Source organism: Hyla sarda, chromosome 7, assembly GCF_029499605.1.
Source record: "Hyla sarda isolate aHylSar1 chromosome 7, aHylSar1.hap1, whole genome shotgun sequence".
NCBI classification, from domain to species: Eukaryota; Metazoa; Chordata; class Amphibia; order Anura; family Hylidae; genus Hyla; species Hyla sarda.
Genome location: NC_079195.1, coordinates 151,645,821 through 151,661,107, shown reverse-complemented (window position 1 = coordinate 151,661,107; position 15,287 = coordinate 151,645,821).

The following is a 15,287-nucleotide window of genomic DNA, read 5'->3' as shown; positions in this document are numbered from 1 at the left end:
CTGGGGAAATCACCAATTTAAGCCTCAAATATACATAATGCGCTCTCACTCCTGAGCCTTGTTGTCACCCCACATATGGAGTATTTCCGTACTCAGGAGAAATCGTCTTACAAATTTTGGGGGTCTTTTTTTCCTTTTACCTTTTGTGAAAATAAAAAGTATGGGGCAACACCAGCATGTTAGTGTAAATTTTTTTTATTTTTTTACACTAAAAGGCTGGTTTAGACCCCCAAATTTTCCTTTTCATAAGAGTTAAAAGGAGAAAAAACCCATAATTTGTAGTGCAAGTGCTCCTGAGTAGGGAAATACCCCATATGTGGCACTAAATTGTTTCCTTGAAATACCACAGAGCTCCGAAGTGAGAGAGCGCGATGCACATTTGAGGACTAAATTGGGGACTGCATAGGGGTGGACATAGGGGTATTCTACACCAGTGAATCCCAAACAGGGTGCCTCCAGCTGTTGCTAAGCTCCCAGCATGCCTGGACAGTCAGTGGCTGTCCGGAAATGCTGGGAGTTGTTGTTTTGCAACAGCTGGAAGCTCCGTTTTGTAAACACTGCCGAACAATAAGTTTTTCATTTTTTGGGTGTGTGTGGGAGGGGGGGGGGCAGCGTAAGGGGGTGTGTATGTAGTGTTTTACCCTTTATTTTGTGTTAGAGTAGTGTAGTGTTTTTAGGGTACATTCACACAAGCGGGGGTTTACAGTGAGTTTCCCGCTAGGAGTTTGCCCTGCAGTGGAAAATTTGCCGCAGCTCAAAATTGAAGCAGGATACTCGCTGTAAACCCACCTGTGTGAATGCACCCTGCACCCTGGGGTGCAAACCTCCAGCTGTTTCAAAACTACAACTCCCAGCATGCACTGACTGCATGCTGGGAGTTGTACTGGTTGGAAAACCTTCAGTTAGGTTCTGTTACCTAACTCAGTATTTTCCAATCAGTTTGCCTCAAACTGTTGCAAAACTACAACTCCCAGCATGTACTGATCGCCAAAGGGCATGCTGGGAGATGTAGTTATGCAACAGCTGGAGGTATGCGACTACAACACCCAGCATGCGGAGTCAGCCATTTGCTGTTCGTGCATGCTGGGAGTTTGTAGCTTTGTAAGATCTGAAGGGCCACAGTTTAGAGACCACCGCACAGTGATCTCAAAACTGTGGCCCTCCAGATGTTGCTAAACTACAAATCCTAGCATGCCCAGACAGCAAACTGCTGTCTGGGCATGCTGGGAGTTGTAGTTTTCAAGATCTAGAGGGCCACAGTTTAGAGACCACTGCACAATGATCAACAAACTGTAGCCCTCCAGCTGTTCCAAAACTACAAATCCCAGCATACCCAGACAGCAAACTGCTGTGTGGGCATTCTGGGAGTTTTAATTTTGCAAGATCTAGAGGTACACAGTTAAGAGACCACTGTATAGTGGTCTCTAAACTGTAGCCCTCCAGATATTGCTAGGCAACTCACTGGCTTCTGTAATCTGCACCAGTGAGCCAGCCGCCCATCATTGTCACCCACTGATGCCGCTGCCGATGGTAAGTGACCCTCCGGTGCCGGTCACAGGACAGTTCCCCCATTCTGCCCGGACAACTGTGGGTTGGCAGAACGGGGGAACCGAACTTCAACCCCCCTCCCCTGATCTGTTATTGGTCGGTCACTTCTGAAGGCCTACCACCTCACTCCTGTCCCTTCTTGGACACCCCCGATCCCCCTATCCGGGTCACCGAGTCAGCGGAGACCCATATGACCCAGAATTGCCACAGATCGCAGGTCTGAAGTGACATGGGGGGGGGGGGGGCTCAGGACCCCCAGGGGTTTGCACAGGGTGCCTGCTGAATGGTGGGGACCAGAATTACCATGGGCGTACAGGTACGCCTGTGGTCCTTAAGTACCGGGGAGCCAGGGTGTACCTGTACGCCCTTGGTCCCTAAGTGGTAAATTGTTGCTTCCCGCACCTGGTAAGTAGGCATGGAGGATGAGCAGCAGCATCTTGTCCTGCTCCTTGTGCTCTGCTCCTACCCATTCAGGCTTGATAAGCATTCTGAGAGCTGGGCTTTGCATGAAATTACTGGCCCCCATGGGGTCAATCTAACATATAATGGGGGTAGTTTACAAGGCATTAGGGAGTTGACAGGTTCCCTTTTAACTCCTAATCTCTACCCTGATGGTGGCTGCATCCATAACTTTATTTTGTTACACTGTGGCAGTGTAGGAAATTTGATGTTCTGTAATGGTATGTCCGAGCAGAAATCTTCACCAGCTTGGAGAGGCATCTGGAGGAGAAGGGGACAGAGAGGTCTGGGAATGGGGTTAGAGGCATTTGTAGGGGGAGGGGACAAATGGGTTTGTGGGAGTCAGAGGCATCTGGAGGAGGAGGGAGCAGAGGGGTCTGGGGGGTCAGAGGCATCTTTAGGAGAAGGAGAAAGAGGGTTCTGGGAGGGTCAGAGGCATCTGGAGGAGATTTGGGGGGGTTCAGAGGAGTCTGGAGAAGGAGTGGACAGAGGGGTCTGGAGGAGGTCAGAAGCAACTGAAGGAGGAGAGGACTGAAGGGTTTGGGGGTCAGAGAAATATGAATGAGTAGTGGGCAGGGGTTTTAGGGGGTCAGAGGGTCTAAGGGGGTCAAATTTATCTGGAGAAAGAGGGGACAGAGGTTTTTTTTGTGGGAGGGTCAGAGGCATCTGGAGGAACATGATGTCTGATGTCTGACAGGGTTCTATTTAGGGGGTACTATATGAGGCAGGGTTATATTCAGAGCTAATAGTGTCTGGCTGGGTTATAATGATCATTATCTTCATACAGAGGATGAGGATCTGCTGACAAAGTGAGGAGCCAATGATGTCTAGATGTCAAACTCGCCAGAGATAGATGTAGCTGGGAAGAGGTGTGACCCGACCCGAAAAAGGTTGGGAAACACTGTTCAACGTTAAACCATTGCTATTATACTGTATATGTATACTAACACTTTAAGCACTAAAAGTGAATATCCTAATTGATGTAACTCCTGTTTGTAATGAATCGCTGTGTGCATATATTATCAGTACATCACAACTTCTGTTTCAGCACCTTGTCCCGAAGAAGGGCCCATGCCGGGCCAGAAATGCATTGATATGTCATTGCAATAAACTACATTTTATTTATCTGGTTTCCAAGCCTTGTGAAACAAACACTTGGAGAGGTCTGGCGCTTGAAAAAGTTCCATATTCTTTTTCTACTAGTGTCTACCATTACCGAACCAGAAGGCATCAGGGATCGGGAGGAACTAAGCGCAGAACCTCTATGGTAGCCCTTGGGGGGTGTATAGTAGTGAGGATGTTTTATCGGTATATGAGTGGTTAATGTTAACCCTATAGTTCGTGATGCCAGGCTGAGGGCTAGTATGCTGAAGTAATTCTCCGGCCAATCGCCGTCCTTCCGAGTAACGATAGGTGCATGAAATGACTGAAGGTCCACAAGGAGATTTAACTTGAACTTGAACAACTTTACTTAAGTGCTTACGGTACATCCAAGGCACAGTAACAGTCTAATATAACAGTCCTTATATTGCTCAGTGACTGACAGTTGTTGCGGACCTTGACCTTGACCTGGGGATTGATACACTCTCGATTTAGTATTGATCAGCCGTCGCCGCAAGGCTCAGGCCTAACTCACTGCGAGAATAGCTGCGCAGGTCCTTCTCGGTTGACAGCCCAGGAACAAGAGAGATCCTTACTGCTTGGCTATGCAGGAACAAGAGAGAGAATAATGGCCGCCGCTCCCTTATATGGGCAGGGGCGGGGTGAATCTGATTGGTCCGAATACCTGTCATTCACTCATACACAGAATGATGGGAGTGCATACGTCATCGGGACCTCCACAGGTCCTCGAGCAGAAATACCATAGAGTTCACCTAGTCACGTGACCCACAGGTCCTGGTACGCTACGCGCAGGTAATTAACTATTCATTTACATTTATATAACTATATTTACATAAACCTTGCATAAGTTACTGGTTTACTAGATGGAATAGAGGTGACAAGGGGTGGACTATACAACATGGACCCCTACGTCCTAGGGACTCTGGCTATGGGGACCCATACACATAAAGGGACCGCATAGGTACCGTGACACCCCACCTCGATTAATCATACATGCGCAAATAGATGTTGTTACCACTGCCTAATGTGTTTCAGCAGTCATAATAGTAATACCACCTTTAATATAGCATTCCCTGACCCATAAAATTAATAACACTGTCTAATATTGTGTCCCAGCAGCTATAATATTAATACCATGCCCTGATATTATGGCCCATCAACCATAATATTATTACCACTGCCTAATATTGTGTCTCTAGGCTGAAGTCTTTTTTCAAACTTACAAGCTGTTACTATGTGTCTTTTATATAGTTTTTGATACATATATCAAACACATTTCCTAGAATAAGATTTTCTTTTGCACATTTGTAAAGTTAAATACCATTTACAGGAATAAGGTGATACTAACTCTTAATATTGTACCCCAGTGCCCATAACATGAATACCACACCTAATATTGGGCCCCAACAGTCATAACGTGAATACCACACCTAATATGTTTCAGCAGCCATAATATTAATAATGCCTTCTAATATAGCGTTCCATCACCCATAAAATTAATAACACACCTAATATTGTGTACCAGCAGCTATAATATTAATACCACATCCTGATATTATGTCACATCAACCATAATATTACATTTTCAATCTTACAAGCTGTTATTATGTGTCTTTTATATAGTTTATGATACAAATATCAAACACATTTCATAGAATAAGCTGTTTTGTTTTGTACATATATTAAATGCCATTTACTGGAATAAAGTAATACTAACTCTTAATATTGTGCCCCATCAGTCATAACATGAATACCACACCTAATATACAACCTTCTGATATAGCGTTCCATGACCCATAAAATTAATAACACTGCCTAATATTGGGTCCAGCAGCTATAATATTAATACCTCGGCCTGATATTATGTCCCAACAACTATGATATTAACACCAATGCCTTATATTGTGTCTCTAGGCTGAAGTCTTTTTTCAGCCTTACAAACTGTTACAATGTTTCCCTTTGGAGCATTCTAGGTTTTGTTTTCCTTCTTTGTAATCCATGATATGCTCAAAGTTCACAATTTAGAGTTACAATTATTTTACACCACTCTATAAGCGTTGTAAGTACTGTATACATGGCAAAGATTTAGCAAAATATTACACCCAATAATATACAGTGCAACGAGGTATTGCTTCAAATGTAAGGAAAATAAATATCCAAATAAAGCTGTATAAACAGCGTTTTCCAGTAGAAGCACATTTTTTCTGTACAGAAGCCACACATTCCACAGAGTAGTGAAAACGGGGTACAGGCAGGTTTTTCTTTTACACCCTTAAAAACTGTGCAAAAGCATAAACAAAGCATTTTCTAACAGTCAATTCCCCTATTTCTCACATTAGACACCCCGAAAAGTAACATAGATGTGTATGTAGGGGCTATATCAATGAATAGAGACACATCTATATAAGGGATCTTGAATTATTTTAGCGAGGGATCAAAAACAGTTAATTTATAGCATTGTACATTGCATAACTTTAATACCACACCTAATAGTGTTTCATCAGCCATAACATTAATACAGCCTTCTAATAGAGATCCATGACCCATAATATTAATACCACACCCTAATATTGTGTCCCATGAGCTATAATATTAATACCTCAGCATGATATTATGTCCCATCAACCATAATATTAATCCCATTGCTTAATATTGTGTCTCTAGGTTGAAGTCTTTTTGCAACATTGCAAACTGTTTTAATGTTTCCCTTTGGAGCATTCTGGGTTTTGTTTTCTTTCTTTGTAATAAAATTATATTCTCAAAGTTCACCATTTACAGTTAGTTATTTTACACTGATATATAAGTGCTTTAGGTACTGTATACATGACAAAGGAATTTCAGGAAAATATTATCCCCAATAATATACATTGCGACCAGTTATTGTTCCAAATGTAAGGAAGAAAATATACCTAATCATACAAATATTACTAACATATGAACTAAAAGTAAATACTATATTGATGATGTTATATAATTATAATACATAAATAATTAAATTTATTATAATAAGTGACTGTAATAATAATAACATGACATGTATGAACACATAGTAAATACTAGAATAGGTGAACAGCTGTATAAACAAAGCATTTTCTAACAGTCAATCCCCCTATTTCGCACATTAGACACCACTAAAAGTAACATAGATGTGTATGTAGGGGCTATATCAATGAATATAGATGCCTCTATGTAAGGGATCTTGAATTATTTTAGCGAGGGATCAAAAACAGATCATTTATAGCATTGTACATTGCATAATGTTAATACCACACCTAATAGTGTTTCATTAGACATAACATTAATACAGCCTTCTAATATAGAGATCCATGACCCATAATATTATTACCACCCTCTAATATTGTGTCCCATGAGCTATAATATTAATGCCTCAGCATGATATTATGTCCCATCAACCATAATATTAATACCACTGCTTAATATTGTTTCTCTAGGTTAACCTCTTAATGACCTAGGGCATATGGATACGCCCTGGCTCTCTGGTACTTAAGGACCCAGGACCTATCCATACGCCCGTGGGAATTTCTGACCCCACCGCGCGCTGGGCGGGGACCGGACCAGGGTGTCTGCTGATATCGATCAGCAGGCACCCCGCGCAAATGCCCAGGGGGGGTCATCAAACCCCCCCCCCCCCCATGTCCGCGATCGGTGCAAATCGCAAGTGAATTCGGGTCTATGGTGACCCGATGACCCGGAATAGAAGGGGGATCGTGGGTGTCCATGACACCCACGATCCCCCTGAAACGATAGGAGTGAGGTGGCAGGGGTGCCACCTCTCCTATCCCTGCTATTGGTCATCAAGACGCGATGACCAATAGCAGATCGGGGGCGGGGTTTTTTACTTTCGGTTTCCCCATCCTGCCCACCCACAATAGGCGGGGAAGAACGGGGAAACAACACAGGACCGGCGCCGAAGTCCACTCATCCATCGGCTACGGCAGCGGGCGACGATCGACGGCGGTAGTGGGCGACGATCGACAGAAGAAGAGGAAGGCGACGCAGCTCCGTGGATCCTATGGAAGCCAGTGAGTTGCTTAGCAACATCTGGAGGGCTACAGTCTGAGACCTGAGTTAGGTAACTGAAGGTTTTCCAACCAGTGTGCCTCCAGCTGTTGCAAAAGTACAACTCCCAGCATGCACAGTTTGTCAGTACATGCTGGGAGCTGTAGTTTTGAAACAGCTGGAGGTTTGTCCCCCCCATGAGAATGTACAGGGTACATTCACACAGGCAGGTTTACAGTTAGTTTTCTACTTCAAGTTTGGGCTGCAGCAAATTTTTCACCGCAGCACAAGCTCCTAGCGGTAAACTCACTGTACACGCCCGCCAGTGTGAACGTACCCTAAAAACACTACACTAAACAAACACATAATAAAGAGTAAAACACTACATATACACCCCCTTACACCTTCCCCCCCCCCCCCAATAAAAATGAAAAACGTATCGTACGGCAATATTTCCAAACCGGAGCCTCCAGTTGTTGCAAATCATCAACTCCCAGCATTTCCGGACAGCCTCTGACTGTCCAGGCATGCTGGGAGTTTAGCAACAGCTGGAGGCACCCTGTTTGGGAATCACTGGCATAGAATACCCCTATGTCCACCCCTATGAAATCCCTATGAAGTCCTCAAATGCACATGGCGCTCTCTCACTTCAGAGCCCAGTCATATTTCAAGGAAACAGTTTAGGGACACATATGGGGTATTTCCGTACTCGGGAGAAATTGCACTACAAATTTGGGGGGCTTTTTTCCTTTTACCCCTTATGAAAAGGAAAAGTTGGGGTCTACACCAGCCTGTTAGTGTAATTAATTTTTTTTTTTTACACTAACATGCTGATGTTGCCCCATACTTTTTATTTTCACAAGCGGTAAAAGCAAAAAAAGACCCTCAAAATGTGTAACGCAATTTCTCCTGAGTACGGAAATACCCTATATGTGGTTGTAAAATGTTCTGCGGATGCACAACAAGGCTCAGGAGTGAGAGTGCACTATGTACATTTGAGGCCTAAATTGGTGATTTGCACAGGGGTGGCTGAATTTACAGCGGTTCTGCCATAAACACAAAAAAATAAATACCCACATGTGACCCCATTTTGGAAACTGCACTCCTCACGGAACCTAACAAGGGGTATAGTGCGCCTAGTTGGATGGGAAAATGAGAAAAAAAATATATCCGCTAAAATGCTGGCGTTACCCTAAATTTTTCATTTTCACAAGGGAAAATAGGAAAAAAGCCCCCCAAAATTTGTAACCCCATTTCTTCTGAGTAAGAACATACCCCATATGTGGATGTAAAGTGCTCTGCGGGTGCACTACAATGCTCAGAAGCGAAGGAGCGCCATTGGGATTTTGAAGAGAAAATTTGTCCGGAATTGAAGGCCATGTGCGTTTACAACGCCCCCCCACATGTGACCCCATTTTGGAAACTACACCCCTCACGTAATGTAATAAGGGGTGCAGTGAGCATTTATGCCCCACAGGTGTCTGACAGAATTTTGGAACAGTGGTCCATGAAATTACATTTTTCATTTGCACAGCCCACTGTTCCAAAGATCTGTCAAATGCCAGTGGGGTGTAAATACTCACTGCACCACTTATTAAATTTTGTGAGTGGTGTAGTTTCCAAAATGGGGTCACATGTGGGGGGGGGGGTCAACTGTTCTGGCACCATGGGGGGCTTTGTAAACGCACATGGCCCCCGACTTCCATTCCAAACAAATTCTCTTTCAAAAAGCTCAATGGTGCTCCTTCTCTTCTGAGCATTGTAGTGCGCCAGCAGAGCCCTTGACGTTCACACATGGGGTATTTTCATACTCAGAAGAAATAGGGTTACAAATTTTGGTGGTCATTTTGTCCTATTACCCCTTGTAAAAATGTAAAATTTGTGGAAAACAGCATTTTAGTGAAAAAAAAATTTTTTTTTCATTTACACAAAAAGTCGTGAAATACCTGTGAGGTGTTATGGCTCACTGTACCCCTTGATACGTTCCTTGAGGGGTGTAGTTTCCAAAATAGTATGCCATGTGTTTTTTTTTGCTGTTCTGGCACCTAGGTGCTTCCTAAATGCGACATGCCCCCCAAACATCATTTCAGCAAAATTTGCTTTCCGAAAGCTAAATGTGACTCCTTCTCTTCTGAGCATTGTAGTTCGCTCGCAGAGCATTTTACGTCCTAACTTAGGGTATTTATATACTCAGAAGAGATGGGGTTTCACATTTTGGGGGGCATTTCCTCCCACTAGCCTTTATAAAATATATATTTGGGGAAAAAACTGCACTTTAGTGAAAATTATTTTTTTCATTTACACATCCGACTTTAACGAAAAGTCGTCAAACACCTGTGGGGTGTTAAGGCTCACTGGAGCCCTTGTTACGTTCCTTGAGGGGTGTAGTTTCCAAAATGGTATGCCTTGTAGGGGTTTTCTGCTTTTCTGGCACCATAGGGGCTTCCTAAATGTGACATGCCCCCCAAAAACCATTTCAGCAAAATTCACTCTCCAAAACACCATTGTCGCTCCTTCCCTTCTAAGCCCTCTACTGAGCCCGCCGAACACTTGACATCCACATATGAGGTATTTCCTTACTCGAGAGAAATTGGGTTACAAATTTTGGGGTAATTTTTCATCTATTACCCCTTGTAAAAATTCAAAAACTGCGTCTACAAGAACATGCGAGTGTAAAAAATGAAGATTTTGAATTTTCTCCTTCACTTTGCTGCTATTCCTGAGAAACACCTAAAGGGTTAACAAACTTTATGAATGTCATTTTGAATACTTTGAGGGGTGCAGTTTTTATAATGGGGTCATTTATGGGGTATTTTTAATAAGAAAGCCCTTCAAATCCACTTCAAAACTGAAGTGGTCCCTGAAAAATTCAGATTTTGAAAATTTTGTGAAAAATTGGAAAATTGATGCTGAATTTTGAAGCCCACTGGTGTCTTCCAAAAGTAAAAACATGTCAACTTTATGATGCAAACATAAAGTAGACATATTTTATATGTGAATCAATATAACATTTATTTGGAATATCCATTTTCCTTATAAGCAGAGAGCTTCAAAGTAAAAAAAAATGCTACATTTTCAATTTTTTCATCAAATTTTGGAATTTTTCACCAAGAAATGATGCAAGTATCGAAAAATTTTACCACTAACATAAAGTAGAATATGTCACGAAAAAACTATCTCGGAATCAGAATGAAAGGTAAAAGCTTCCCAGAGTTAATAATGCTTAAAGTGACAGTGGTCAGATGTTAAAAAAATGGCCAGGTCCTTAACCTCCTGAGCGGTATTCCCGAGCGTGACTCAGGGTTAATCTTCCCTGCCAGGATCGGTAACCCCGAGTCACGCTCGGGGTAGAATTACAGAGTTCCCGGCCGGGCTGCACGATATATCGCAAAAGCAATGCGATATAGCGATGCGGCCCCGGGAAAACTTGCGATTATCTGCTCTGGTCGGCTCCCGTTGCGGTGGCCGGCCAGAGCAGGTAAAGAAAAATACTAAAAGTCAGTGTTTCCCTACCAGGGGGCCTCCAGCTGTTGCAAAACTACAACTCTCAGCATGCCCGAACAGCCAAAGGCTGTCCGGGCATGCTGGGAGTAGTAGTTTCACAACAGCTGGAGGTACCCTGTCAGAAAAACACTGAGCTAAGTGTAAAAGGAAAAAGTAGTAAAATAAAAAAAAAATTTGCTCACCTAGTCCCGGTCCCTGAAGATGTCGTTCCCCTCCGTGCGCTCTGGCCCCTGCTCTATTCATCTTACAGGACCTTTCAACTTTCAGCCAATCACAGGCCGCAGTAGTGTAAAGCCTGTGATTGGCTGAAGGGGAAAGGGCTTGTTCTGCAGCAAATACACTAGGTTTGAAATCTGCCGGGCAAACCTAGTGTATTCTGCTGCAGGACAAGGTGAGAAGGGGGGGGGGGGGGGAGAATGTGACAAAGGGGGGAATGTGACAGAGGGGGGGATGTGACATGAAGGGGGGGGGGGAATGTGACAGGGGGGAATGTGACAAGGGGGGGGGGAATATGACAAGGGGGGGATTTGACAGGGGGAGGGGAATGTAACATGAAGGGGGAGAATGTGACAAGGGGGGGGGGAATGTGACAAGGGGGGGAATGTGACAGGGGGGAATGTGACAAGAGGGGGAATGTGACAAGAGGGGGAATGTGACAAGAGGGGGGAATGTGACAAGAGGGGGAATGTGACAAGAGGGGGGAATGTGACAGGGGAGGGGGAATGTGACATGAAGGGGGGGATGTGACAAGGGGGGAATGTGACAAGGAGGGAAGAATGTGACAAGGGGGGAAGAATGTGACAAGGAGGGGGGAGAATGTGACGGGGGGATGTGACAAGGGAGAGGGGGGATATGACAAGGGAGGGGGAATGTGATGGGGGAGATGTGAAATGGGTGGGGGGAGATGTGAGATTCAGTGCAAAAAATTGTACCGCTTTTGGTACAAATTTCCAGAAAGAATCATACCGCCAGGGAGGTTAAGGTATATTTGGGCTGGGTCCTTAAGGGGTTAAAGTCTTTTTGCAACATTGCAAACTGTTACATTGTTTCCCTTTGGACCCCTTTTGTTTTCTTTCTTTGAAAACAATGATATTCTCAAAGTTCACCATTTACACAGTGCTCTATAAGTGCTTTAGGTACAGTATACATGACAAAGATTCAGGAAAATATTATCCCCAATAATATACATTGCAATCAGTTATTGTTCCAAATGTAAGGAAAAAATATACCCAATCATACAAATATTACTAACATATGAACTAAAATAAAATACTATATTCATGATGTTATATAATTATAATACATAAATAGCTCAATTTATTATTATCAGTGACTGTAATAATAATAACAGGACATGCATGAACACATAGCAAATACTAGAATAGGTGTATTTTAGGCTTCTGAGTCAGTATTTACATGAACAAGTCCCATTCATTTAGTTTAACCCCTTAAGGACCCAGCCAATTTTCACTGTAGGACAAGGCCATTTTTTTGCACATCTGACCACTGTCACTTTATTAATAACTCTGGGATGCTTTTACCTTTCATTCTGATTCCGAGAATGTTTTTTCGTGAAATATTCTACTTTACGTTAGTGGTAACATTTTGTCGATACTTGCATCATTTCTTGGTGAAAAATTCTAAAATTTGATGAAAAAATTGAAAGTTTTGCATTTTTTTTAACTTTGAAGCTCTCTGCTTATAAGGAAAATCAATATTCCAAATAAATTATATATTGGTTCACATATACAATATGTCTACTTTATGTTTCCATCATAAAGTTGACATGTTTTTACTTTTGGAAGACATCAGAGGGCTTCAAAGTACAGCAGCAATTTTCCAATTGTCACGCCGAGCGCTCTGGGTCCCGCTGCTTCCCCCGGAGCGCTCGCGGCGTGCTTCTGTATGCAGTGCTCCGGTTGACACCGCTGACCGCGAGCGCTGCTTCCATGTTCCCGGAGGGGACGCGATCTGAGGTGCGGGACGTGCCCGCTCTCGGATCGCGCCCCGTGCACCACTAATTGGTGCCTGGCCCAATCAGTTCTAAACATATAAAAACCCACTTCCCCTTCCTGTCATTGCCGGATCTTGTTGCCCTAGTGCCCTGAGAAAGCATTTTGTGTATCCCAAGCCTGTGTATCCAGACCCGTGCGGTTGCCTCTGACTACAAACCATTGCTGCCTGCCCAGACCTTCTGCTACGTCCGACCTTGCTGTGGCCTTGTCCTTGTGTACCGCGCCTGTCTCAGCTGTCAATGAAGTTGAGTCACTATCGGGTGGAACGACCTGGGGGTTACCTGCCGCTGCAAGTCCATCCCGCTTTGCAGCGGGCTCTGGTGAAAACCAGTAACCTCTTAGATTCCGTTCCCCTGGTACGGCCCACGCCATCACCTCACTGACACAGAGGATCCACCTCTCGTGTCCTCTCCGCATACCAGTCCGGATCCTGACAGTAGATCCGGCCATGGATCCCGCTGAGGTCCCGCTGCCCAGTGTTGCTGACCTAACCGCCGTGGTCGCCCAGCAAACTCAGCAGATTGCGCAACAAGGACAACAGCTGACTCAGTTGACCACTATGCTGCAACAGCTACTGCCGCAACAACAGCAACCATCTCCTCCGCCAGCTCCTGCATCTCCTCCACAGCGAGTGGCTGCTCCTCCGCCTGTCTCTTCCAGACAAGTTTGATGGGGACTCTAAACTATGCCGTGGATTCCTGTCCCAGTGTTCTCTACACCTGGAGATGATGTCGGACCAATTTCCTACTGAACGGTCTAAGGTGGCGTTCGTGGTCAGCCTCCTGTCTGGAAAGGCCTTGTCATGGGCCACACCGCTTTGGGACCACAACGATCCTGCCACAGCTACAATCCGGTCCTTCTTCTCAGAAGTACGTAGTGTCTTTGAGGAGTCAGCCCGGGCTTCCTCAGCAGAGAGTGCTTTGCTGAATCTTGTCCAAGGGAGTTCTTCAGTGGGCGAATACGCCATCCTGTTCCGCACCCTCGCCTCTGAGCTTTCCTGGAATAATGAGGCCCTCTGCGCGACCTTCAAGAAAGGCTTATCCAGTCACATCAAAGATGTCCTGGCCGTACGAGAAATTCCTGCTAACCTGTCTGAACTCATCCATTTGGCCACCCGCATCGACATGCGTTTCTCGGAAAGACGCCAGGAGCTTCGTCAGGAAAAGGATCTTGTTTACGCCAGGCGGTTTTCTTCCCAGGCTCCTCACCTCCAATGTCCTTTGCAATCTGTTCCTGTGCCTCCTGCCGAGGAGGCTATGCAAGTGGATCGCCTGACCCTACAAGAGAGGACTCGCCATAGGAATGAAAACTTGTGCCTATACTGTGCAAGCACCGAACATTTCCTTAAGGACTGTCCTATTCGTCCTCTGCGTCTGAGAGACACACCCACTCACCTAGTCAACGTAGGAGAGTCGTTGCTAGGAGGGAATTTTACCTCTCCACGATTGACTTTACCTGTGCGGATTGCTATACCCGCTAATACTACTTCCTTCTCCGGCTGTGGCCTTCTTGCACTCAGGTTCAGCAGGAAGTTTCATTGAAGCCTCCCTAGTAAAGAGATTCAACATTCCAGTTACCCGTCTCGTCAAGCCTCTCTTATTTCATCCGTCAATGGAGAGAGACTGGTCTGTACCGTGCGTTACCGCACTCAACCGCTACTCATGACTGTAGGAGTTCACCATGAACATATTGAATTTTTTGTGCTTCCCAACTGCACTTCTGAAATTCTTCTGGGCTTGCCCTGGCTCCAACGTCATTCGCCTAGCCTTGACTGGGTCACCGGGGACATTAAGAGCTGGGGATCTTCTTTTTTTTTTTTATAATAATTTATTGAACTTTTTTATAAAGCAAATGTACATACATTCATGTCAGGTAGTCATATAGCAAGATCGCAGAAAGTATCTGTGAAGTACAGAGATTCCCGCAACATAAGAAAAGAGACATACATATTCCTAAAATGTGACTGTGTCGTACATACGGAGCAACCAAGGACTACAACCAGGATAGAACAATGTATCTCATGTCACATCGTGGTCTGTAAAATTTCAATCGAAATATAGAGATCCCAAATCTAAAAACAAAGAACACAACAGAGCATTATGAAACAATATCATCATATTTTCATACAAGCGGGTAATCATTCCTCCACTACAGCAAGAGCTCCAAGAGTTCCCTTCAGGGACTCCAAAGCATACCATTCAGTCATCCGATATTTGAGCATCAGATGTCTCCTGTCCCCAGCAGGCATAACCTTTTCAATGACCCTCCTCCATTTAAGAAAAAACGACTTAGCAAGTTTGTCAGGGTCTTTAAGCGTCTCCCGTGATTCCATTCCTAAAAGATGCAGCAGAGTGTCTCTCACCTCAGTAAGTGTAGGTACTGTGTCTACAAGCCAATGGCGCAATAAACATTTCACCCCAATTAATAAGGAAATATGCACATCCTTGGAGGCCAGGGTGGTCGATGTACCACCTGGTGTCGGCCGAGGTATATGGTGAAAGATAAAGTGCAATGGGTCTAGAGGTATATGGGTGTCAAAGATTTGAGATATAAAGGTCTGTATGTCCTTCCAGTAACCATCAAGACTGTCGCAGTCCCACAGGCAGTGCCAGAGGTCAG